At 36.6% G+C, this 24,991-nt stretch overlaps 1 protein-coding gene across 3 annotated transcripts in view; it reads right to left on the bottom strand.

Moving 5' to 3' along the window:
* TAOK3 (TAO kinase 3) overlaps nt 1-24,991 on the bottom strand; it is a 175,153-nt gene that overhangs the window by 137,445 nt on the left and 12,717 nt on the right. The window lies entirely within an intron of this gene.

The raw sequence follows: 24,991 nt of genomic DNA, 5'->3' as shown, positions 1-24,991 counted from the left end.
ATTCCAGCAGTATAAAGGGGTGAAGAGGGGATAGCCTCTCTATTCTCACTCCTCAAAGGTAATTACTCCTAAGAAACTATTGTGTATTCTTTTTTTTTTTAAAGATTTATGTATTGATTTATTTGAGAGAGAGAGAGAGAGAGCACAAGCAGGAGGGGCACGGAGAGGAAGAGAGAATCTCAAGCAGACTCCACACTGAGCACAGAGCCTGACACAGGGCTCGATCTCACGACCCTGAGATCATGACCTGAGCAGAAACCAGGAGTTGGACGCTTCACTGACTGGGCCACCCAGGCACCCCCTATTGTGTTCTTTAAAAATTCATCTGTTAAGTATGCATAGAGATCATACCCTTTTTATTACACAGATGGAGTCATACTATAATACCAATCTGCAACTTGCTGACATACATCTTCACATACCAGCCTACATTATTACGTGGTGACTGTAAAATATTCCTTACTGGTATTTCATATTTAAAAGACAAGGTGATCAAAAACATCAAGCAAGCATAACAGCTAATTCCATCCCTGCATTGGCTTTAACAACGCTCCCTATTGATTCCACCCTACCACCATCTACCCACAACACGCATATTTAGTGCGAGAGGTTTTATGTGCACACTGTGTTAATTAATTCCCAAAGAATCCTAAGAGGTAGGCACTATTATCCCAATTTCACAGATGAGGAAGCTGAGGTTCTGGAAAAGTTAAGAACCAGGACTAGAGAAAGTTCATTTGACAATTTTCTAATCATAGCATGAAAGCTCAAGTCTAAACAAGTTTGAGCCACTTGTTCATATACCGTAAGCATATACCACTTTGAAAGAAAAGCACTCATTTATGTTGAAAAGTAATAGCAAAGGAAAATGTTCAAAAACATTCATATAAATGCTATGCTAAGCTATTCTGACCTTGTGCCAAAAATAATAAAATCAATCTGTGTCAGACAAAGAGTTAAGTTCATTCAATATTATCAAGTCCTTGGAGACTGGTTCTCAAACTCAAGTTTCCTTTCTGGCAGAAGACGAACTTTTATAAAAATCCTAAAACATAATGTTCATAAATAAACCTCAGGAATATTGGCATTTAGAGTTTCCATTTTATGTCTTCCCGAATAAAGATCTACTTAAAGGCCACAAACACCACCCTTTTCAACTTCTATTGCTAGATTAAAATTTGAAAAGTCCATTTGCTCTTTATGGATTAATTTTAGACCCACTTTTCCTGAAATAGTGACAATGTTATATAAAACCGACTGCAAAGTTGTGATTTTCCTAATCCGAACAGATTTTGCTCATTTTCAGAAAGCATATTGTATTTAGACAGTAAGTTCTACTTTGTAAATTGGCCATTTATATTCTACCACAGAATTCACACAAAGAACTAAGATCTCCACTATAATGTTCCTTCATTCACGAATTTATTCAATAAATTGTGAGTTCCTAAAATGACCAGTTTGTGCTAGGTACTAGACAGAAATATGATGGACAAAAACCCTACTTTCAGGGAGGTTGCAGCCTATAGAAGAAACAATTTAATGCTCTACCCACTTGTATGGGAATGGAGGGCCCAACTCCACTCCCACTCAACTTCAAAGCTCTGCACTAGAGTATAGCAAACGCTGTAGCTTACTATTAAAAAACAAACAAACAAACAAACAAATCTAGCTATTTCAGAAAAATCGCATTAAGGGGTAACATGTGACACTAATTATTTCTTCCGGGCAGATGAGCTACAATTTTTTCTCCAAGGGAAACTGGAGATCTCTTACTAAGGAACCCATTTTGCAAGTCCCTAATTTAAAATGTAACCAAATAGGGGGGCCTGGGTGGCTCAGTCAGTTAAGGGTCCAACTCTGGATTTTGGCTCAGGTCATGATCTCAAGGTGGTGAGACAGAGCCCCACATTGGGCGCCGCGCTCAGCGTGGAGTGTGCTTGTCCATCTTCCCCTGCTCCTCCCCCCCACTCTCTCTCTCAAATGAATAAATAAAATGTTTCAAAAATAAATAAATAAAATGTAACCAAATAATTGAAACTTTCCACTTATATAACGAAGTGTAGTACTAATCAAGATAACAAACATCTTGGCATAAGGGATTTATAATGGTTTTTAAATATGAAAGAAGTATGAAATTAAATAACCATTTTTCCTGTAATTTTACTCATTTATTCAGCAAATACTTATTTAATATCTATTATGTGCCAGGCTTCATGCCAGGTAGTAAAGATATAATCATGAACATGTTAAAAATCTCTGTCCTCAAGGAGATGATATTTGGTGAGAAAGTACAGGCAATAGGGGCGCCTGGGTGGCTCAGTCCTTAAGCGTCTGCCTTCGGCTCAGGCTGTGATCCTGGCGTTCAGGGATCGAGCCCCACATCGGGCTCCTACGCTGGGAGCCTGCTTCTTCCTCTCCCACTCCCCCTGCTTGTGTTCCCTCTCTCGCCGGCTATCTCTCTCTGTCAAATAAATAAATTAAATCTTAAAAAAAAGAAAACTACAGGCAATAATAGAACAGTGTAGCACACATAAAGGCTATCTAAACTAGTCTCTTGAGAAAGAGGGTAAGGGAGTCCCAGAGAAACCAGAAAGTATCTGAGGTGGGAGTAGTTAACACAAAGCCCGGGAGGCAAGAGAGCATGACAGATTTAATGGCTAATAAACACAATCAATAGACTAGATAACAGAATATAGATGCTTGAGCCTTGAAATATCCTTTAAACACTATGTGATATTTCCTGAAAGAAGTGATGTGGTAGCCCCTTCTACTAAGAAAGGAGGTTTGGATCTTGGGATTTGGATTATTTTCTCCAGAGCAAACATGGGAACACACCAGGACTCTGTGTCCTGAAAGATTTGAATTTCAAAACAATTGAAACTGATTTTCAACCTTTTAAAACCCAGCAAAATACCAAAAATACATAATTTCTTTAAGAGTATAATTATGAAAAGTAAAATGGAGAAAAAGAAGATAAGGTATTGAGAATAAACATTGGCCAGAACCATGAATAGCAAAAAGACTACATTCTATACCATGAATCATTTTTCTGTATGTTCCATACTTATAGGGGTTGGAGAAACAAGGTTTTTATATCAAGATAAAAAGCTAGCTATATCCTATGACTTTGGCTTACACGAGGAAGAAGGTCATTCTCTGCCCACTTTATTTTATTATTATCATTTTTAAAGATTTTATTTATTTATTTGAGAGAGAGAGAGCACAGGGTGGGGGGCGGGTAGGAAGAGGGGCGGAGGGAGAGGGAGAAGCAGACTCCCCTCTGAGCAGGGAGACCAATGCAGGGCTTGATCCCAGGACCCTGAGGAGATCATGACCTGGGCCAAACGTAGACACTTAACCAACTGAGCCACCCAGGTACTCCACTCTGCCCATTTTAAACAGGAGTACTGTTACTTAACCACTGCAGAACTAAATAAAAACCAAAAGACATGTAAACACAAATATCTCCTCAATTTTGAGATTTTCCATATGGATCCAAGATGACTTCTCTGACATGATATCGGTAAAAACTTAATCGGGATTTGCATAAAGCAGTTATATAACACTAATTACGCCATGACTTTAAAATGGAACTCTGGTATGTGGCCAACCAGGAAGGCAGAACAGTAAGTTATTTGCGTTTTGATTCTCATAGACAATGACAGAAGAACAGCAATACACTATCAATGTTCATCATTAAGTTAGAACTGTCTGTCAACAACACCACAAAAAAATATTTGCAGATCTTCAATATTCAGGGGGGAAAATACATTAGTGGGTTCAGTGGTGTGTGCTTTCTACAAAATGACAAAAGTCCTAAAATAAAACCTGAACTCTCATTTCCTGTCTTTTTTTCTTTTAAGAGAAATTATATCCAGAGATGTCAGTATGGGAAACAAAAAACAAAGCCCTTACTATAAAAAGTAAAAATGAAAGTTGAGAAAATAAACGTAAAGATTATATTCAAGTCTATGAATGAAATTGTTTCAAAGTGGTTTGCTTAAGTTATACTAGAATAGTGAGGTCTGATAAGTCTTTATCCACTTCTTTTGTCTGCAAAGAATAGCTACATGTATTTCTATAATGCCAATATAAACGTATCTGTTGGTGGTAGAAAAAATGGTACCATTGCTGAATGAATTTTAAATTATGCCAAAGCAGTTCTGTGTAATTTTAGGCAGGCAGTGTTCACATTCTTGACCCAACTTCATAATCATAACTCAGGCCCTAGGCACCCTCTAGATAGTTCAGATACCGTCTGTGTATATCTGGCCCCGGTTGATAGTAGGGCAAAGAGGAAGCTATCACAAAGAGGAAGTATACTGCACTGCAGCTCCTTCGGATTACAAAAGAAGGCAGTTGCTAATTAAACTTTACATGTGTTCACTGATAATAAGCAAAAAAAGAAAAAGAAACCAAGAGGGGGGGTAAAAAAGGAGGCCAAAACAAGCAAAGAGGGAACAAGGAAAGGAAAGAAGGTAAAAAAAGAAAAGAAAGAAAAACAAAGGGAAAAAGGAAGGAAGAAAGACCCAGAAATGGGTAGAAAGGTGCAGAAGGTAATCATGGTGAACAACGATCCTTTGGTTTGACAGTACTCATTTATCTTTACGAGGTTCATAAGCCTGAAACTTCCATAAACCTTATGAAAATATGAGACATCTGTTTCCTTTGGTGTGAAGAATAAGAATATGGAACTTATCTGGGCCTAACTGCCACCTATCAAAAACAATGAAAAGACAAATAAGCAACATAAAACTCTAGCTATGGTAGACACAGGTCAGAGTCTCATTTTATATTGGGGGGGATTTCTTGAAACATACATACAGATAATTAGTGTTTTTTAAGAGGGGGTAATTACTAAAGAATATAAATGTAACTTGGACCTCAATTCCATTTCCTCTAGAACAAAGTCTATAATCACATTTAACCTTTGATTTTTGAACTGATGTAAAGAGGGAATGAAGAAGTAGACAACATGGGCTCCCAGAAAATGGTTGTACCACACTAAATTAGAAAGCAAAGAGCTTGGTTCTGCCCTGGCCACACCATTTGCTAGCTTTGTGACTTTGGGCCAGTCATTCACTCCAAAATAAGAATAATATCATCTAACCTTATGATAGTCTTGGGGATCAAATAAAATAATGCATATAAAGGTATTACACACCGCTATAAAATATGATGTACTACAAGTAAAAACCTTTCGAAACCTATAAAAGTATGACTGTTATCACATTACAAATAAATAAATTTATTTTTAACACCTATGATACCTATGAATAGGATAAAAAATTAGGGAAAAATCTAGTGTTTATACTAATTATTTTTTAGGAACTAAGGATAGTTTTTCCTTATGTGCTTTCTTCATGTCATCTAGTACCCACCCCACTATCCGGCCTTCAGTTTCTATAATTTGGTTTTATTTTCTCACACTTGGGTTATATACAAAGCTATCTTTTCTTTTCCTTTTTTAAAAAATTTTTTATTACATTATGTTAGTCACCACACAGTACACATCATTAGTTTTTGATGTAGTGTTCCATGATTCATTGTTTGCGTATAACACCCAGTGCTCCATGCAATACGTGCCCTCCTTAATATCCATCACTGGCCTAGCCCAATCCCCCACCCCCCTCCCCTCTGAAACCCTCAGTTTGTTTCCCAGAGTCCATAGTTTCTCATGGTTCATTCCCCCTTCTGTTTACCCCCCCTCATTCTTCCCTTCCTTCTCCTAACAATCTCCCTGCTATTCCTTATGTTCCAAAGCTATCTTTTCTAAGATATTCTTCTCTTGTTCCCATTTTTTCTCTATTAATAAAACTATCGTGTAGGATTCTCTCTCTTTTCCTTGTTTTTTTAAAATGAATTACTTTTTAAAAATACCAATAGAAAATTATCTCCTCTCTTTGTAGGCCAACTAACATCTCAGCAGCACCTATCTATCTTGTACCTCTTTTCCAGTATAAGTCTATAGTTAGATCAGAATAAAGAAAGTGCCTTCGTTAAACAATTTTTTTACTGCATTCTTTCCTTAGGATACACAGAAAGAAACTATGCTGTTGTCCTGTCATTAAATCAGTTAGTCATTCCCTACTGCTTGGTGGCATCATTTTCCATAAGGAGAACTGCACAGTCTCTAACACAATGATGTGGGTAGGTGGTAGAATTAGATCATGTAATCACCAAGCAGTTTTTAAATTTAAATTAAACATTTGAAATCATGTAAAAGTAGACTAAATTCTCATTTGTCCTAATCCAAAATAAGATTTTTAAAAAACTGAATTCTATTTTTATAAAATGGAGAAAAATACTAAATCAAGTAATATTACAGACTTACAGATTATGTCACTTAATCATCACAGATTTAGCCCAAGCTCCCATTCTGTACTATGCATTAAAAATGATATTCAGGGGCTCACACCTGTGAAGGTCCTGGAAGCATCTCCAACTTTCGTGATACCCATTATGCTGGCCAGCCTGTTCCACCTCAGCTTAAAGAGAAAGAAGTGAGAGACCTGAAGAACCTCATGTTTGTTACAATAAAAACTGGAAAATGGTGGTTATCTTAGGATAAGGAAATGTTTGGTAAATTCAGCATCTTCTATGGTGTTTAAAAAAAATCTATACTTTGTAATATATACATCATCAGAAATTCAGTTATGGGGGCGCCTGGGTGGCACAGCGGTTAAGCGTCTGCCTTCGGCTCAGGGCGTGATCCCGGCGTTCTGGGATCGAGCCCCACATCAGGCTCTTCCTCTATGGGCCTGCTTCTTCCTCTCCCACTCCCCCTGCTTGTGTTCCCTCTCTCGCTGGCTGTCTCTATCTCTGTCAAATAAATAAAAATAAAATCTTTAAAAAAAAAAAAAAAGAAAAGAAATTCAGTTATGTTCAGTATTGCTTTAGTGCTGTTTATACAATATTTCTCTTTAAAAATACAGGTAGAGGTTTCTGGTTCTGGGACAAGAGATGGCCCATTTCTCCCCGTTCTTCCCCTCTAAATACAACTATACAATCTGGAAATAATTCAGTAGACAATCATAAAGGACCCTGAACAGTAGAAACAAGAAGGCAGACTGGCTAGGGATTTCAGGACTTAAGGAGGATTCCAACTGTTACCATGAGGTTGTGTTTTATCTCCCTTATATCCCAGACTGGGCATGGGAAAAGTCTGCACACTGAACCAACAACAGGCATACAAAATCAAAACCAAGACAAAACAAAACAAAAAACAACAACAAAAAACCCCTGTTCTCTCTGGACAAAGGATTGGGAAAGGGGAAGCATATCAGGGACTTAACAGGGAGATCCATATCCAGTGGCAGCGGTGGGACAACTCTGCCACGTTAGTGGCAAGACTGGAACCCAAGCAGGCTGATTCATTCTTGTCTCACAACTGGCGGCAGCAGGCATGCATCTCTATCCATTCTAGTGACCCCAGGAGGCCTGATGTCTTTCAGCCTCTACCCACTGGCAGAGAACCACCCAACAACCAGTGGCTCCTGGCCACCTACTCAGAGGCAAAAGACAATCCAGGTCAGGCATCTCCCGGACTTTCACCCAAGAGCCCAAAGCAAACCAGGCCTGGAGTCTCCCACCCTCTACCAAGTAGCAGAGAGCTACCTAAATCCCTTGGCTCCTGGCCTTCCATCAACAGGAGAATGTGGCCAGGGTAGGTGTTTCCCTCTCCCAAAAGCACCATCAGAGATAGAGTGGTACCAGCAGGGATCCAGGGGGGAGCTCAAGTGGAGCCAAAAGAGTGACATGGTCCGAGTTAACGCTGAAAGGACAATTATCACTGAAACTACCACCCACATGGGGGGAATGGGTGAAAGAGGTGAAGGAGATTAAGAGTATACTTATCTTGAAGAGCACTGAGTAATATATAGAATTGTTGAAACACTATATTATATACCTGAAATGAATATAACACTGTTTGTTAACTACACAAGAATTAAATTTTATTTATTTATTTATTTATGGAGAGCGTGCATGCATGTGTGTGAGTGAGCAGTGGGAGAGGCAGAGAATCCCAAGCAACTCCCAGCTGAGCATGGAGCCCCACATAGGGCTCAATCGTATGACCCTGAGATCATGACCTGAGCCAAAATCAAGAGTTGGATGCTTAACCAACTGAGCCACTCAGGCTCCCCTACACTGGAATTAAAGTTAAAAAAAAAACTACCACCCACAAAAGTAGGACAGAACCTACACATTGAACCTAAACAGGGCAACTGGCCTGGTAAAATAGAAGATTTAAATAGGATCCGTAGTTCCAAACATAATATCCACAATGTTCAGCATACAATAAAAAAATCACTTGTCATACCATGAGCCAGGAAAATCACAACTTGAATGGGAAAAGACAACCAACTGATGCCAGTACTAAGATGAATCAGAAGTTGGAATTATCTGACAAAGGTTTTAAAGTAGCCACCATAAAAGACAGAGATTGACAGAGTGGATAAAAATACACGACCCAACAATATGATGATTATAAGAAACTCAATTCAAATATAACATCATAGGCAGGATGAAAGTAAAAGCACAGAAGAAGATATATCATGCTATCTTGACTCAAAAAACACAGGAGTAGCTATATTAGTATCAGATAAAGCAGACTTCAGAGAAAAGAAAATTACTAGGGACAAAGAAGGACATTACATAGCAATACAAGGATGAATCCACCAAAAAAAGAGCAATCCTAAATGGGCTTCACCAAACAACAGCTTTAAAATAAACAAAAGATGTTTAACATCATTAGCCATCGGGGAAATTCAAATCAAAACCACATTGAGATACCACCTTACACCAGTTAGAATGGCAAAAATTGACAAAGCAAGAAACAACAAATGTTGGAGAGGATGTGGAGAAAGGGGAACCCTCTTACACTGTTGGTGGGAATGCAAGTTGGTATAGCCACTTTGGAAAACAGTGTGGAGCTTCCTTAAAAGTAGAGCTACCCTATGACCCAGCAATTGCACTACTGGGTATTTACAACAAAGATACAGACATAGTGAAAAGAAGGGCCATATGCACCCCAATGTTCATAGTAGCAATGTCCACAATAGCCAAACTGTGGAAGGAGACAAGATGCCCTTCAACAGACGAATGGATAAAGAAGATGTGGTCCATATATACAATGGAATATTACTCAGCCATCAGAAAGAATGATTACCCAACATTTGCATCAACATGGTTGGGACTGGAGGAGATTATGCTAAGTGAAATAAGTCAAGCAGAGAAAGACAATTATCATATGGTTTCACTCATTTGTGGAACATAAGGAATAGCAGGGAGATTGTTAGGAGAAGGAAGTGGGGGGGGTGGTAAACAGAGGGGGAGATGAACCACGAGAGACTATGGACTCCGGGAAACAAACTGAGGGTTCTGGGGGTGGGGTGGGGGTATGGGCTACCCCGGTGAAGGGCATTAAGGAGGGCATGTACTGCATGGAGCACTGGGTGTTACACGCAAACAATGAATCATGGAACACTACATCAAAAACTAATGATGTACTGTATGGTGACTAACATATCATAATAAAAACCCCCCCCAAAACAAAAATTCATAAAGCTGTAAGGAGAAACAGACAAACCTACAGTTATAATTGGGGACTTTAACACCCTACTCTCAGTCATTGATAGAACTACTAAACAGAAAATTAGCAAAGATAAAAAAGAATTGAAGAATACCATCAACCAACATAATCAAATTGACATTTATAGAACACTCCACCCAACAACAGCAGAATACACATTCCTTTCAAGTGCTCATGGAACAGTCACCATATCTGGGACAGAAAACAAACTGCAACAAATCTAAAATAGCTAAAATCATATACAGTATGTTTTGTGACCATAATGAAATCAAACTAGAAATAATAACAGAAAGACAACAGGGAAATCTTCAAACATTTGGAAATCAATGCCACATTTCTAAACAACGCATGGCTTTTTATTACTCAAAGGAAATAAAAAATACAAAGACCTGAATGAAAATGAAAACACAGCGTATCAAAATTTGTGGGATGCAACTAAAGGAGCGCTCTGAGGGAAACTGTATTTTTTTTTTTTTTAAAGTAGGCTCCATACCCAGCATGGAACCCAATGCAGGGCTTGAACTCAGGATTCTGAGATGAAGACCTGAGCTGAGATCAAGAGTCGGACACTTAACCGACTGAGCCACCCAGGCACCCCTGATGGAAACTTATAATATTAAATGCTTATATTATCAGAGAGGAAAAATCTGGAAGTAGTGATCCAAGTTTCTACCTTAAGAACCTAGAAAAACATTAGTAAAATAAACCTTAGGAGGCAGAAAGAAGGAAATAATAAGAGAAATTTATGAAATTGAAAATGGAAAAATAAGAAAAATCAGTGGAATTTAAAGCTGATTTTTGGAAAGAAATCAGTAAGATTGATAAATCTCTAGCAAGACTAACAAAAAAAGAAGACAGATCAATTACTTATATTGTACATGAGACAGGAGGTATTATAACATCCTGCAGTCATTAAAAGGATAATAAGGGAATACTATGGACAACTTTATGTTCACAAATTGGCAACTTAGACAAAATGGACCAATTTCTCCAAAACCACAAACCATTAAAAATCCACCAACATTAGACTATAACTTGAATAGTTCTATAACCATGGGGAAAAAAATCAGCTTTGTAATGTCAAGGCTCCTGAAAAAGAAATCCCTGTCCCCAGATGGCTTAATTGGAAAAATTTACCAAATATTTAAAGAATTAACACCAGTTTTACATAATCTCTTCCAGAAAACAGAAGAGGAGAGAATTCTTCCCAACTCATTTTATGAGGCTATTATCACCATGACACCAAAACCAGACAAAGGCAGTGCAAAAAAACCAAACCAAACCAAAACAAAAAAACCCAAAAAACTATAAACCAGTATCTCTTATGAACTTAGACAAAAAAATCCTCAACAAAACAGGGGCACCTCGCTGGCTCAGTCAGTGGAGCACATGACTCTTCATCATGTGCTTGTGAGTTTGAGCCCCATGCTGGGTGCAGAGATTACTTAAAAAGGTTAATAAAATTATGAAATGTATTCATAAAATTTTTAAAAAAATCCTCAATGAAATATTAGCAAATTAAGTATATAATTCTTTTTATACATTGTTAGACTTATTATTTATATTATTATTATTATTTAAGATATTCAAGGTTGATGCAACATTTGAATATAATCTACCTTATGGACAGGCTAAAGAAAAATCCTATGATCATATATATCAATTGCTGCAGAAAAAGCACCTGTCAATATCCAACACTTCTTTATGACTTAAAAAAACCCCAAACCCTTAGAAAGTTAGGAATGGAGAACTACTTTAACTTGGTAAAGAGCATCTACCAAAATATATATTATGCTTAATAGTGGAAGACTGGATGGATGTCTTCTTTAGGGTCCTTCCCTAGGAACAGGAACAAGACAAGGATGACTGCTCTTGCCACTTCTATTCAACATTGTATTAAAGGTTCTAGCCAAGGCGCCTAAGCAAGAAAAAGAGAGAAAGGCATACAGCTTTGAAAGGGAGAAATAAAATTGTCACTATTGACAGAAACATGATTGTCAATATGGAAAATCTCAAGGAATCTACAAAAATACAAAACTAAGAAGTGAGTTGAGCCAGGTCACAAAGATATGAGATCAGTCCATAAAAATCAGTTTCTATATACTAATACTAAACATGGGGAAACAGACATTAAAAACAGTATCATTTATAATCACTTCAAAGAAAATGAAATATTTAGGTATAAACTTGGCACACATGTAAAGAATCTGCATGCTCACAATTACAAAATGCTTATAAGAGAAATCAAAGATCTAAGTAAACAAAGAGACATACCATGTTCACAGATCAGAAGACTTAACATAGAAAAGATGTCAATTCTTTCCAAATTGATGTATAGTTTTAATGCAATTTCTATCAGAATCCCAGCAAAGTTTTTTGTAGGCATAGGCAAACCTATTCTAAAACTTATATGAAAAGGCAAAAGAACTAGAATAGCTGAACAATCTTGAAGAAGAATAAATGTCACTTTATTCAATATTAAGGCTTAGTATATAACTACAGTAATCAAGACAATTTGGTAGTGGTGGAGAGACAGACACATACATCAATTGAACAGAAAAGAGAACCCAGAATTATACACACGCAAATATGCTCAAGTGATTTTTGACAAAGGTGCAAAAGTAATTCAACGAAGGAAGAATACCTTTTCGACAAACGGTACTGAAGCAACTTGGATATCCATAGGCTAAACCTCGTACCTTATACAAAAGTTAACTCAAAATGGATTACAGATTCAAATGTAGACACAAAACTGTAAAATGTTAGATAAGAAGCATAGGTGAATATCTTCGGGATCTAGCAATAGGCAGAGTTCTTAGATTTGACACCAAAAGCACGACCCATACATTGAACAATTGATAAATTGTACCTAACCAAAATTTAAAACCTTTCTTTTGCAAAAGATCCCATTAAAAGGATGAAAAGACAAGCTACGGAGTGAGAAAAAAATGTTTGCAAAGCATGCATTCAATAAGATCAGTATGCAGAATATATTGAGAACTGTCAAAACTCAACAGTAAAAAAAAAAAAAAAAAAAAAAAGGCCAAAAACGCAATTAGAAAACGGTCAAAAGAAAAAGAGAAATTCCACTGAAGAGGATATATGAATGGCAAACAAGCACATGAAAAGATGCTCAACTTTATCAGCTATTAGGGAAATGCAAATAAAACCACAATGAGGTGTTACCACATACCTATCAGAATGGCTAAGATAAAAAAAATAGTGATATAACCAAATGCTGGTGAGAATATGGAGAAACTGGATCTCTCCTATGTTGCTTTCTTATATTTTCAACGGTATAATCCTCTAGAAAACAGTGTGGAGCTTTCTTATAAAACTAAACATTACCATATGACCCAGCAATTGCATTCCTGGGTATTTATCCCAGAGAAATGGAAATTTGTGTGGAATTTATACACAAATGTTCACAGCAGCATTATTTGTAATAGCCAAAAACTGCAAACAATCCAGATGTCCTTCAACCAATAAATGATAAACTGTAATACATCCATACTACGGAATACTATTTAGGAATAAAAGGGAATGAACCAGTGATACACCTAACAACTTCAAGAATGCCCAGAGAATTATACTAAGTGGAAAAAAGGCCAATCTACAAAGGTTACATACTATAGGATTTCATTTGTATGACTTTCTTGAAATGATGCAGAACAGTTTAGTGGTTGCCAGGGTTTAAGGATAGGGGCTGGGGAGATGGGGATGGGAGCAGGTGTGGTGATGTAGCCTTGTGGTGATAGAATTGTTTTCTATCTTGACTGTGGTGGTGTATACACAAACCTACACATGTGAAAAATTGCATGGATCTAAATACACACACATATACATACGCAGACAGACAAGTACCAGTATATGGGGAAATCTGGACAATATCAATATCCTAGTTGTATTACACTACTACTGTTCTGTAAGGCATTATCTTTGCAGGAGACTAGGTAAAGGGTATGTGAAGTATAGTATCTCTATTTCTTACAACTGTGTCAATCTATAAAATTTCAAAATAAAGTTTAATCTAATAAATCCGTGTAGTTATACAAGCATCACTCACCTCTTTAAGCATTTATTGAGCTGATTCTTCGTGTGAAGTGTTAGCTTTTGCGCTGGTGGGTAGAGGTGGGAAACCAGGGTGGGCAATCTACAAAGGGGTATTGAATAGAAACCCCGTCTTCACTGATATCACAGCTGTAAATTCATAATGTGTATATGCTTTTTTTTTTTTTTAAATGTATGTGTCCTCCACTAGAGACAGTCACTATTTAAATTGCCACTCTATCTCCAGTGCCACAACAATGTCTGGGGCATAGTAACTTCTCAATTAATATTTGAAAGAATGATTGAATGAAACAATCAATCCATAGAAAGGGTGATAAACACCACCAAGTGGTTAGAATATAGTACAAAAAATAGTGACATGATGAAAAGCACTTATGAAAACAAAAGACGGAATAGTAAGTGTTGTCTGGGGGAATTGAGGGAAGGCGTCTTTCATCTGGGTCTTACAAGATGAGATGGAGGAAGGAAAAACCATTCTAAGCAGAGGGAACAGAGCATTCAAAAGCACAATTGTATCAGAAAAGCATAGGATTCCCTGGCACCAGCGAAGACTTCATTGTGCTTGAGCTTCGAGTTCTCTCCTGGGAGAGGCCAAAAAAGGGATGAAGCTCGCAGTCTGACTGTGGGCGCTACACGAAGGCAGTCTGGATTTTGCATGAACAGTGTGGGTGACACTGGAGTTTTTGAAGTCAGTGAATGATGGTCAGATTTCTCTTCAACAAAGTTAACTCTGGTGGCAGTGAGGAGGACACACAGCATGGAGAGGAGAGGAGAGGACGGGAGGGGAGGGGAGGGGAGGGGAGGGGAGAGGAGAGGAGAGAAAGAGAGGCTGAGAAACTAAGACAAGGGCTTGAAGTGAATGAAAATTCTCAGTTCTTCATAATATTCAATTTACTAAAAAACTCAATTCCCAAATGTACTGCATTTGTGAAGTCTTCATAACTATTGGCCTGAATGGTCTATACCATTGTTATCTTTAAATCTGTGTAATGAATTATATCATAGGGCTGTGAAGTAGAGACATTTATTGAGAATTTTAGTTTTCTACAGATTCTTCCATACAATCAATCATGGCCTTTAGTTTATTTGAAATTCCCCTTTTCCCCAATTTCTAAAATTTTGAAATACTAAGCTATTCTTTGTATTTCACAAAATCTTGCATGCTGTGGTCAGTTTATTAATATTTTGACCATCAAAAATGATTATTTCCACACACTATTCATACTATAGAGAAATGGCACTTACTCCTTTTAAAACACAAAGTGACTATTTTAGCAATAAGTTAGAGCTTCGTTAACTAAAATATTGATCTTTGTAGAGAATAAATTATAAATCTGAATTATGGAGATAACTATAAGTACTTTCCAAACATTTCGGTGCATACATATATTTGTGATAAAATTAGATACAACTGAATGGAATGTAATGATTATTATCTAATGATAACTTGGCTGCCTCTACCCCAACTCCCAAAAAAGGAGAGAACTCTCCACCAGGTTGGAGAGGGAAGAAGAGCAAAGGAGTTAAATTTCTCTGGGCACAATGAAGTGACTTTCTTCCCCCTGCTCTTTTTCTACCATGTGACAATTTTAACAGCTCTTTGCTAACAGCAAAGAGAGGATCAGGAATCTGGACTATGAGAAGAGAATGGCAAGGTGTGGAATTTTTTGAAAAAAAAAAAAAAAAGCATTACCTACATTTTACAAGGAATAAAGGCATTTCAAATAGTTTTGTACAGAAAACTTCATAGATGTGTATTAAATTTTTTTTTAAATTTTTTTTTCATGGAAAATGTCAAACATAAAGTTGAGCTATGTCATGCCCGGCTTTAAATTATCAACTCATGGTCCAGTCCACTTCCCCAATCTACTCTCCATTACTTTGAAGCAAACCCTAGATATGCCATTTCTTTTTTCTTTCTTTTTTTTTTTTTAAGATTTTATTTATTTATTTGACAGAGAGATAGAGACAGCCAGCGAGAGAGGGAACACAAGCTGGGGAGTGGGAGAGGAAGAAGCAGGCTCCCAGTGGAGGAGCCTGATGTGGGGCTCGAATCACGCCCTTAGCCGAAGGGAGATGCTTAAGGACTGATCCACCCAGGTGCCCCTAGATATGCCATTTCATCCATAAACATTTTAGACTGTACATCTAAAAAATCCCTTCTTTTAAAAACATAATAACTATACCATCAGTATACCTAACATTTCACAATAAAATATTAATGTCATCAAATACAAAGGAAATCTTAAATTTCCCAAATGCCTCATATTTTTTTTTGTTCTACTATCTTTATATGAGTCTAAATTAGGTAAAAATATTTTGGTTAGTTTATCGTCCAAATTTTATTTTAAGAGCAATAATACATCTTAAATAATTTTAATTAGCTCAGAAGTTTTAACTAATTTAAATAATTAAATCTAATATAAAAGGAGTGAGTAATCAGACGGCCACTCCGTTGATATGTGTGCTACGAATGTATGGGGCATATGGTCCAACTAAGCAAACTTAGGGGGAAAAAAAATAAGGGGAAGGGTTGATTTCATTTTTACCTGTTTTCAAAATATTTCCTTCTTTGCTTAGTTTTAACTACAAAACTGCCTATTATAATGGTTTTAATAAGATTTTTATCAAGGAAGTCCACTAAAGCCTGCTAACAAAAGTCTTTTGTAATCCCTCACTTGCTTGTTTTAACATTTTCACTGTCTTACTTTAGCCAGACTTCCTCCTTCATTTGAAATTAGCTTGAAATCAGAGGATTTCAGAGTTGGGAGGGACCATGTGGCTTCCTCATCTCAGAGAATATTTAGCTTTGATGTTATTATAATATTGGTGCTTCCAGTGAAAAGCTAGCTTAAGGAATCAATCCGCTGATAGTTACAGACTATGTCCTAATTTGTTAACAGACACTACTACGCAAATACGATCAGTAAAGTTTTATTAGTACAAAATAACTTTGAATTTTATCCTTTTTAAAGCTTGGTAAAGAATATTTTCTGCAATGTTTTGTAAAAGATCTTGTTATACAAGTAGGAAGTAAGCACATTTAGTTCAAGATTTGAAATAATAAAGGTTAGAAACTTATCAACCCCAGAAGTCTGCAGAAATCAACATAGTAAATGTCAGACTCTTCACTCAGGTAATGCAACGAAGAGTTATAAACTTGTGTGCTGTTAGTAAATAAAATATGTAATACAATATAAAATATCAGATGGTACTCTGTTGTGAGACATTGTAAACCTCAGTCAGAAATTAGGTCTTCAAAAATGTGGATATCAGGTTCTATTCATATTTCTCAGGTTTTAAATACACACACACACACGCACACACACACATACACACACGCGCACACACACACATACACACACACACACACACACACACACACACTGGTCCCTTCCACAGATATTGGTAGAATCTAGATAGCACTTCTCTGTGAAGTAAATTCATTAATCAAAAGCACAAATTTGTCATGGAAATTCAGGAGTCTCCGTACACTCCATATATGTGACACTTTACATTAAACCTAGGACTTAGAATACACAATAAAATCATTGTAAATACTTATTAAGTGTTTGGCATATTCAGGGAACTGCATTAGGTGCATTAGCAAACTGCAGAATAAAGTGTCAGAATGATACCAAATTAAACCACCAATACATTTAATTTAAAGGAAGTACTTAAAGGGAGCAATTCAGAGATGGCAATTTTGGAGTTTCAGTGTTTTCTTTTAAACTCAGATTCTTTAAAAATTCCCTAGAACTTAATTTTTCCGAGTTCTACAACTTAAGAAATCCTGTAGACACTTACAAATTTAGAACAGTGACAACGGACTGACTTTTGATCCTGGTCATTTTTATTTTTTATATTGACCGCACTCATTTCCCCCCAGAGTCCCTAATGTACTAATTGCCCTTTATCCTGTATACATCCCTAATTTTGTTTTCTGTTTTGCCAGAATACAAAAACTCAAGCTCTTGATTCTTTTAAAACAAAGTGAAAGCAGGTGTCATAGTAAATATAATCCACTAGATTTGGGTAAGGCAATTATAGAGTTGATTTGTTCAGTTATTATATAAAAGTGCAGGTGTAAATCTCTGCTGATATATAGAGCAGACGGAACACCACATTCTAACACAATCATCCATTTTACCTGGCTCACAAGGGAGAAGTGGTGTTCACATCAACAATACCTATTCATCTGTTGACAACGATGGAACATTCATCTAAGAAATGTGGTATCAGCAACTATCGCTTTACGATATGTTCAGTAAAATGAAAGATATGTGGCAATTAGAACTTTTTGCTCTCACTCCTGTTTTTTATCCCTTGCATGCATCTCTCCTCTGTCAATACATATTAGAAACTAGTGGAATTCAGCTAAAGTCTCCTTAACTGCAACAGAAATCATGCTCTATTAATAATACTATTAACAATATTAAAGCTTTTTAAATGACAATAGTTTACTCTCCCATAATTAACAATACTCTATCTAGCAAGGCTATTTCTCTTTCTGCCATGCTTTTTGAAAATCTGGAGGCCCCTGTTAGAGTTCCACACTTTATTTTTGTTTTTTGGGTTTTTTTTTTTTTAGTCATTTATTGAATCATTTGGTTCACTTCAAGTCTTCCAGTTAACTTCTCATTAATACCCAGGCTCTCCTTCACCTTGTCAAAGACAATTACAACTTTATTTTGTTTTTCTAAGATGCTAGCCAGTTAAGGATCACTTAGCAAATTTTATAAACTTAGTCTACTCAGTCACCTAACCATTAAATAAAATGTTAAAAACCAAGCCTACTGAACCGACTGAAAACCTTCTACACTTGCATTCATATTTACTGTACTGATATAAATTTGAAGTAAAAGTTTTAGTATAATGGTAATGAAAATATTTTTTAGGGTCAGATCAGGATACAATTTTTTTAAAGATTTTATTCATTCATTTGAGAGAAAGAGAGGGAGGGAGGAAGAGAGTGCACAAGCAGGGGGAGAGGCAGAGGGAGAGGGAGAAGCAGACTCCCTGCTAAGCAGGAGCCTGATGTGGGACTCGATCTTCCTGGGATCATGACCTGAGCCAAATGCAGACACTTAACCATCTGAGCCACCCAGGCGCCCAAGATACAATTTTTTTAAAAAATACAAAATAGAATAAATTAAGGAGGCTGAAATATAGCTGTAACAATAATGGGCACAAAATATTCATTAATTAAATGACTGTAGTAATTGGTTATTTTGGACAAATCCAAAGTCTTTCCCATCTTAATGATGACCTTGGCTTATAACCAAGAGGTTTGAATGCAAAAACTGAACAAAAATTCCTGAGTAGGCAGGAATATAAGAGGAAGGAAGGCTGGTGATAGTCTAAGGGAAGAAGGGGAGCTGGAGTTCCTCTGGAGCAGATGAAGGCCAAGGAAAAAGCCATGTGTTTACGGAGATAAGTATGCATCTTTTCAAACCGTTGTTGGTCGACAGAACTGTGAGACACATTAGCTTGTGCTTCTAGTGGGTGGGGAAAGGACATTTCTTAAGCAATTGAAGCCTTTGTTGGGACACACAGCATAATAATGCTATTCCCCCACCCTTTTTGAAAACAAAACAAAACATAATCTTGGAAACCAGGTTCTTATAGTGCATCTGCTGTACAATCTTCTATGACTGTAAAGAAAACTAGCGTTATACTGGAGATGAATAACTAAGGAGCTATTCAGGATAATTTGTAAGAATAAAAACTAACAAAAACAAAATCCACCTTGAATATCCATAAAACGATGCTGGTTTAAAATGATGTGGAAGCAGTACATTTAGGCATAGAAATATGAGTATTTGCTTAGATGGTATAATGATAAACTGCTGAAGTTAAAAAACAGCTTATTAAACAATATAATAATGCAATATAACCTCTTTAATCATTATTATTATTTTTTAAAGATTTTATTTTGGAGTAATCTCTATACCCAATGTGGGGCTCGAATTCACAGCCCCAAGTTCAAGAGTCACATGTTCTACCAACTGAGCCAGCCAGGTGCCCCCCTAATCACTACTTTAAAAAATACATTTTTAAATAAGTCTGGAAGACTATATGTCAAAATATTGAAGTACAGAAGATAACTTTTATTTTCTAATTACTCATCTATATTTTCTGTTTGTTAAAATGAAAAGCATAGGTTATTTATATAGTTGTTAAAAATTACCTAAGAGTTATCTTGGGTCAAGGACTTCCCACCATTTTGTGGAGAATGGGAGAAAACATTAAAGGGAGCAAGGGAGTATTTGCTTCCATTTCTACACATTTACCAACAAGTGTTCTTGCTGGGAACTCCAAACTTCAGGACTCATAGGCAACTGATTTTGTAACATCTTACAACAGGGACATCTATTCATCATTCTTACTGGTTTTTTTTTCATCATTATTACTTTTAACCAAATAAATATTGTGCAGATTACAAAGTCTCCACAGTGCCTGCTACACTAAAATGGATCACTAAAAAATTTCTGTTCTATAGAAAGCACAATAACATTAGTTTGGAGAATCTTTTAGAGAAAAAAATGTTTATATAAAAAAATTCAAACAGGATTATGAACTAACTTTTAAACAAAATGCTGTACTTGCGTTGTCAATATTATTAGCATTCAAAATACACACCTTGAATAATTAGCAGAAAAATGGACTCAACAAGCATAACTGGTAGTCTATGTGTTGTATCACATAGACTTGCTATGCTTTGGGGAGGAAAATGCATTTAAAAGCATCAGCAAAGATGTTTAGTACACAGCTAAAAGAATGAAGATTTATACAGGATGGAAAGACAGAATTTAATCCTTCTACATATGCCTGAGATAATTCAAGATATTTTCTAGATTTCATTTATTTGAGAGAGAGAGAGAGCAAGAAAGACCACAAGTGGAAGTAGCAGACTCCCCACTGAGCTGGGAGTCCTAGCCTAGAGGCTCCATCCCAGGACCCTGGGATCATGACCCACTGAGCCATCTAGGCTGGTGCCCCTCTAATTCTAACTGTTCTATCTATAGCACTACTAATAAGCAATAATACTATAAATTCTACTTTGAGGCTATTCGATGTAAGCTTCCTCAATTTTTTCTCCATTCCATCTTAAAATTTCTCTATATACTCAATCAACTTCATCCTTTAGTCCTTCCTTTTACAGGTTAAACACCTCACCCCCAACAGCACCAAAGAAACTACCTTTTAATTTTATATCCTACTACCTTCTCATTTCATTAATCTACTCCTTTCGCTTTTCTTAAATCTTCCATTGCTCTCCGCAGTCTCCTTTTGGCCTACAATATGCTCAAGGTATCATTTACCGCGATGAGGAGAGGGAAATTTCCTAGGGACTCACTAGCTCTAACCTCCTGATCTCCAAATCCAAGAGGACCCTTCTCGGGTCATACCCTTCTACAACCTTTATGGAACATCTTGTTTCTTGGCTTGTGTGGCACCCTCCTCTGAGAAGTTCCTTTCCAACCCACCTCTCTCGACTTGTCCTCTTTCGCTTACCTCTTAACACAAGGGTCTATACTGGTCCCCTTCTCTTTTCTCTGCACGTTCTCTTATTGATCTGATTCACTCTTATGCTTTTATCTATCTCGTTCAACCTGCCAATGTCCTCAATAAATCTCTCACAAGCTGCTTTTCTTCTTTGCATTGAGGCTGTACTACTTCCAGAACCTCATTACCAGTCCAAGTCCTCATCCCCAATCTCTTGCTTTAAGTTGCCTTACCAACAGCTGATGGAGTCATCTTTCAGAGGCTCTGATTGCATCAGTCTCTTCTATTCAAGCACTTCAAATGGCTCCCCAGTACCTACTGTTCAAAGTTCAAACCTCTTGGTACAGGGTTCAAGGGCCTTTGGTTTGTCACTGTCCCTAGGTTTCCTATATTTTATTCACAATGTCTGAACTAGGCTAAAAAATACAGATTATGCCCCAGCAAACCTGCTGAAAAGCTACCCAGTGTTCAAGACTCCTCCAATTCTATCTCCAAGTTACCCCATCTCCCTAGGGCAGAAGTAATCTCTTCCTTCCTCATGTATAGAAAGTACTTTACTTCTTGTGGCATTGATGCCATTCTCCCTTACTTTGGAAGAACATGGACATTTCTTGATTCCATTAATTGAATATGACTAGCGGTAAAAGAGATACCATAGACTTACTTGTACTTCACAGTATCTGGAATGTACCAGGCAGTGTTGAACTCAGATTACATTCACTTAGAATTAGAGACTTCTTGTTCAGGATCTGAGCTAAAGTTTGCCTCTGCTTTACTTCTGAAGAACAGATGTGGGAAACAAAGCAGCTAAAGAAACTATTTTGTGTGTACGTGTGTATGAGACAGTTGTGAAGAAAGGACTCAAAAATAATTTCAAAGCACTTCCATTTGAATTATTTTACAAAAATAATTATGAGAAATTCTCCTAGGTATATATCCAAGAGAATTGAAAACATATTCACACAAAAACTTGCATATGAATGTTCACAGTAGCATTATTCATAATAGACAAGAACTGGGAACAACTCAAAAGTCCATCAACTGAAGAATGAATACACTGTCCCCTATTGATCTAATGGAATAGAAGTCATCCATAAAAATGAAGCACTGACACATGCCATAGCATGGATGACCCTTGAAAACATTATGCTAAGTGGAGAAGTCTGACAACAATTCACTTCCATTTATATTAAGTATCCAGAGTGGGCAAACCCATAGAGACAGAAAGTTAGTGGTTGCCAAGGGATGGGCGTAATTGAGATGGGATGCTGACAGGTACAGGGTTTCTTTTTGGAGTGATGGAAATATTCTGGAATTAGACAGTGATGATGGTTGCATAACATTGTGGATACAATAAAAACTGGAATTGTACACTTTTAAATGACAAACTTTATGTTATGTGAATTTTATCTTAACTGGAAACAGGAAAAAGTATGAGTTTTATTCCCTAAATAACTCAATTTGGATTTGTGGTCTAAAGGAAAAGAGGTCTAACCTTTAAATCAGAAAGTCTGGGTTTAAGTAATTTCTGCCACTTCCTTACTAGCTGTGTGATCTTAAGTACATCACTTAATTTCTCTCAGCCTCAATCCTCAATAGTCTCATCCATAAAGTGAGAACAATAGTTCTCACAAAGTTGTGAGACTCATGAAATAATATGAAATCATTACATAAATTCTAAAGCCCTGTATAAATGAAAAACCTTATCATTATTTTGGGAAACGATTTTTTAAAAATCCTAAACTGTATGGAATAGTCCATAATTTCAAATTTTTTTTTATCACTGGCATGTTATCTAACCAGCTTTTATTGTAATATAGGAATGGCATCTTGGACTTATAGCAGTTGTTCTGTGGACACTAAAAATACAACACTCTACAGAGTTATTTAACCTTAATCTTCGCAGTGAAAGGTAGTATCTAAAACCAAGCATTGACACAAAAATCTAAAGCATTAACTAGACATTTCCAAATATTCACTTTTATGAATGTAAAACGTTTTGTATTTTAAAAGTTTTCATTTGGGTGTCCTTTATGTTCTATGGCATTAATACAAAGGAAGGCATACACTAGAAAAAAAAAAAAAGTGGTCATGTAAATTGGTGCAGCCACTATGGAAAACATGGAGCTTCCTCAAAAGAGCTACCATAGGATCCAGAAATATCTAAAGGAAATGAAATCACTATCTTGAAAAGGTATCTGCACTCCCATGTTCATTGCAGCATTACTTATAATAGCCAAGGCACAGAAATAATCTAAGTGTTCATCAGTGAATGAATGGATAAAGAAAATGTAGTATCTGTATATAATGGATTATTATTCAGCCACAGAAAAGAAGGAAATCCTGCTATTTGTGACAACATGCATGAACCTTTAGGGCAATATGCTAAGTGAATTAAGTCAGACAGTAAAAAAAAAAACTGAATGATTTCACTTATATGTGGAATTTAAAAAAAACTGAACTCAGATACAGAGGACAGATTGGTGGTTACCAGAGGCAGGGGGTGGAGAGTGGGGGGAAATGCGTGAAGGTGATCAAAAGGTAAAAACTTAGTTATAAGATAAATAAGTTCTGGGGATGTAATGTACAGCATGGTGATAATACTTAACAACACTGAATTGTTTATTTGAAAGATGCTAAGAGTAAATCTTAAACATTCTCATCACAATGGAAAAAGCTTTGTTAACTATATGAGGTGATTGATGTCAACTAAATTTATTGTGGTGATCATTTCACAATATAGACATAAATCATTATGTTGTACACCTTGGACTAATAGAATGCTGTAGGTCGATTATACCTCAATAAAACTGGAAAAATAATGATGGGGAGTTTTCTTAAAATTTTTTTCATTTGTTTGTCTTTGGCATCAATACAAAAAGCATGTATTATTTCAAAAGACAGGAAACTGAGGGGCGCCTGGGTGGCTCAGTCAGTTAAGTGTCTGCCTTCAGCTCAGGTCATGATCCCAGGGTCCTGAGATCGAGCCCCACATCGGGCTTCCTGCTCGGTGGGAAGCCTGCTTCTCCCTCTCCCACTCCCCTTGCTTGTGTTCCCTCTCTTGCTGTCTCTTTCTGTCAAATAAATAAATAAAATCTTAAAAAAAAAGGGGGGGGCACCTGGGTGGCTCAGTCATTAAGCGTCTGCCTTCGGCTCAGGGCGTGATCCCAGCGGTCTGGGATTGAGCCCCACATCAGGATCCTCTGCTGGGAGCCTGCTTCTTCCTCTCCCACTCCCCCTGCCTGTGTTCTCTCTCTCGCTGGCTGCGTCTCTGTCAAATAAATAAATAAAATCTTAAAAAAAAAAAAAAAAGACAGGAAACTGACTGAAAATTAAAGCCATACGCATCCACTTGAAGTAACAAATATTCTTATGTTTAAGCTTTTGAGTATATATTTTGTTTTCCGTAATAGAATTCCTTAACAGTTTTTTGGGGGAAGGGATCATATGTAGTTAACTTTGATGTCCCTTCATAGAGCCTAACATTATACACAGTAGGCATTTACACTTAGGTTACTTAAAGAACTGGATAAGAATATTTCTTGATTACACAAAATTTATTGATCATATTTAATTTATAGTGACAGGATGGAAAGTTGTTAATATCAAAACTAAATTTCTCTGAGAGCAGTTGACTATCTCATTCCTTAATAAAGGAAACAAACTCACCTGTATATATGAATATCCATATAGATATACACACATATACAGTTTCTCATAAAGAAAAGCAAGCATGTCAATCTATAATCAGTTACAAAATTGTCTTCATTTGCCTCCCGTTTTTCTGTAAATGAGGTGACAGACCTGACCCAAATT

Source organism: Ursus maritimus, unplaced genomic scaffold (assembly GCF_017311325.1).
Source record: "Ursus maritimus isolate PB19 unplaced genomic scaffold, ASM1731132v1 scaffold_33, whole genome shotgun sequence".
NCBI classification, from domain to species: domain Eukaryota; kingdom Metazoa; phylum Chordata; class Mammalia; order Carnivora; family Ursidae; genus Ursus; species Ursus maritimus.
Note: the sequence above shows the minus strand (reverse complement) of the source record. Positions and strands in the feature narration are given on the sequence as shown.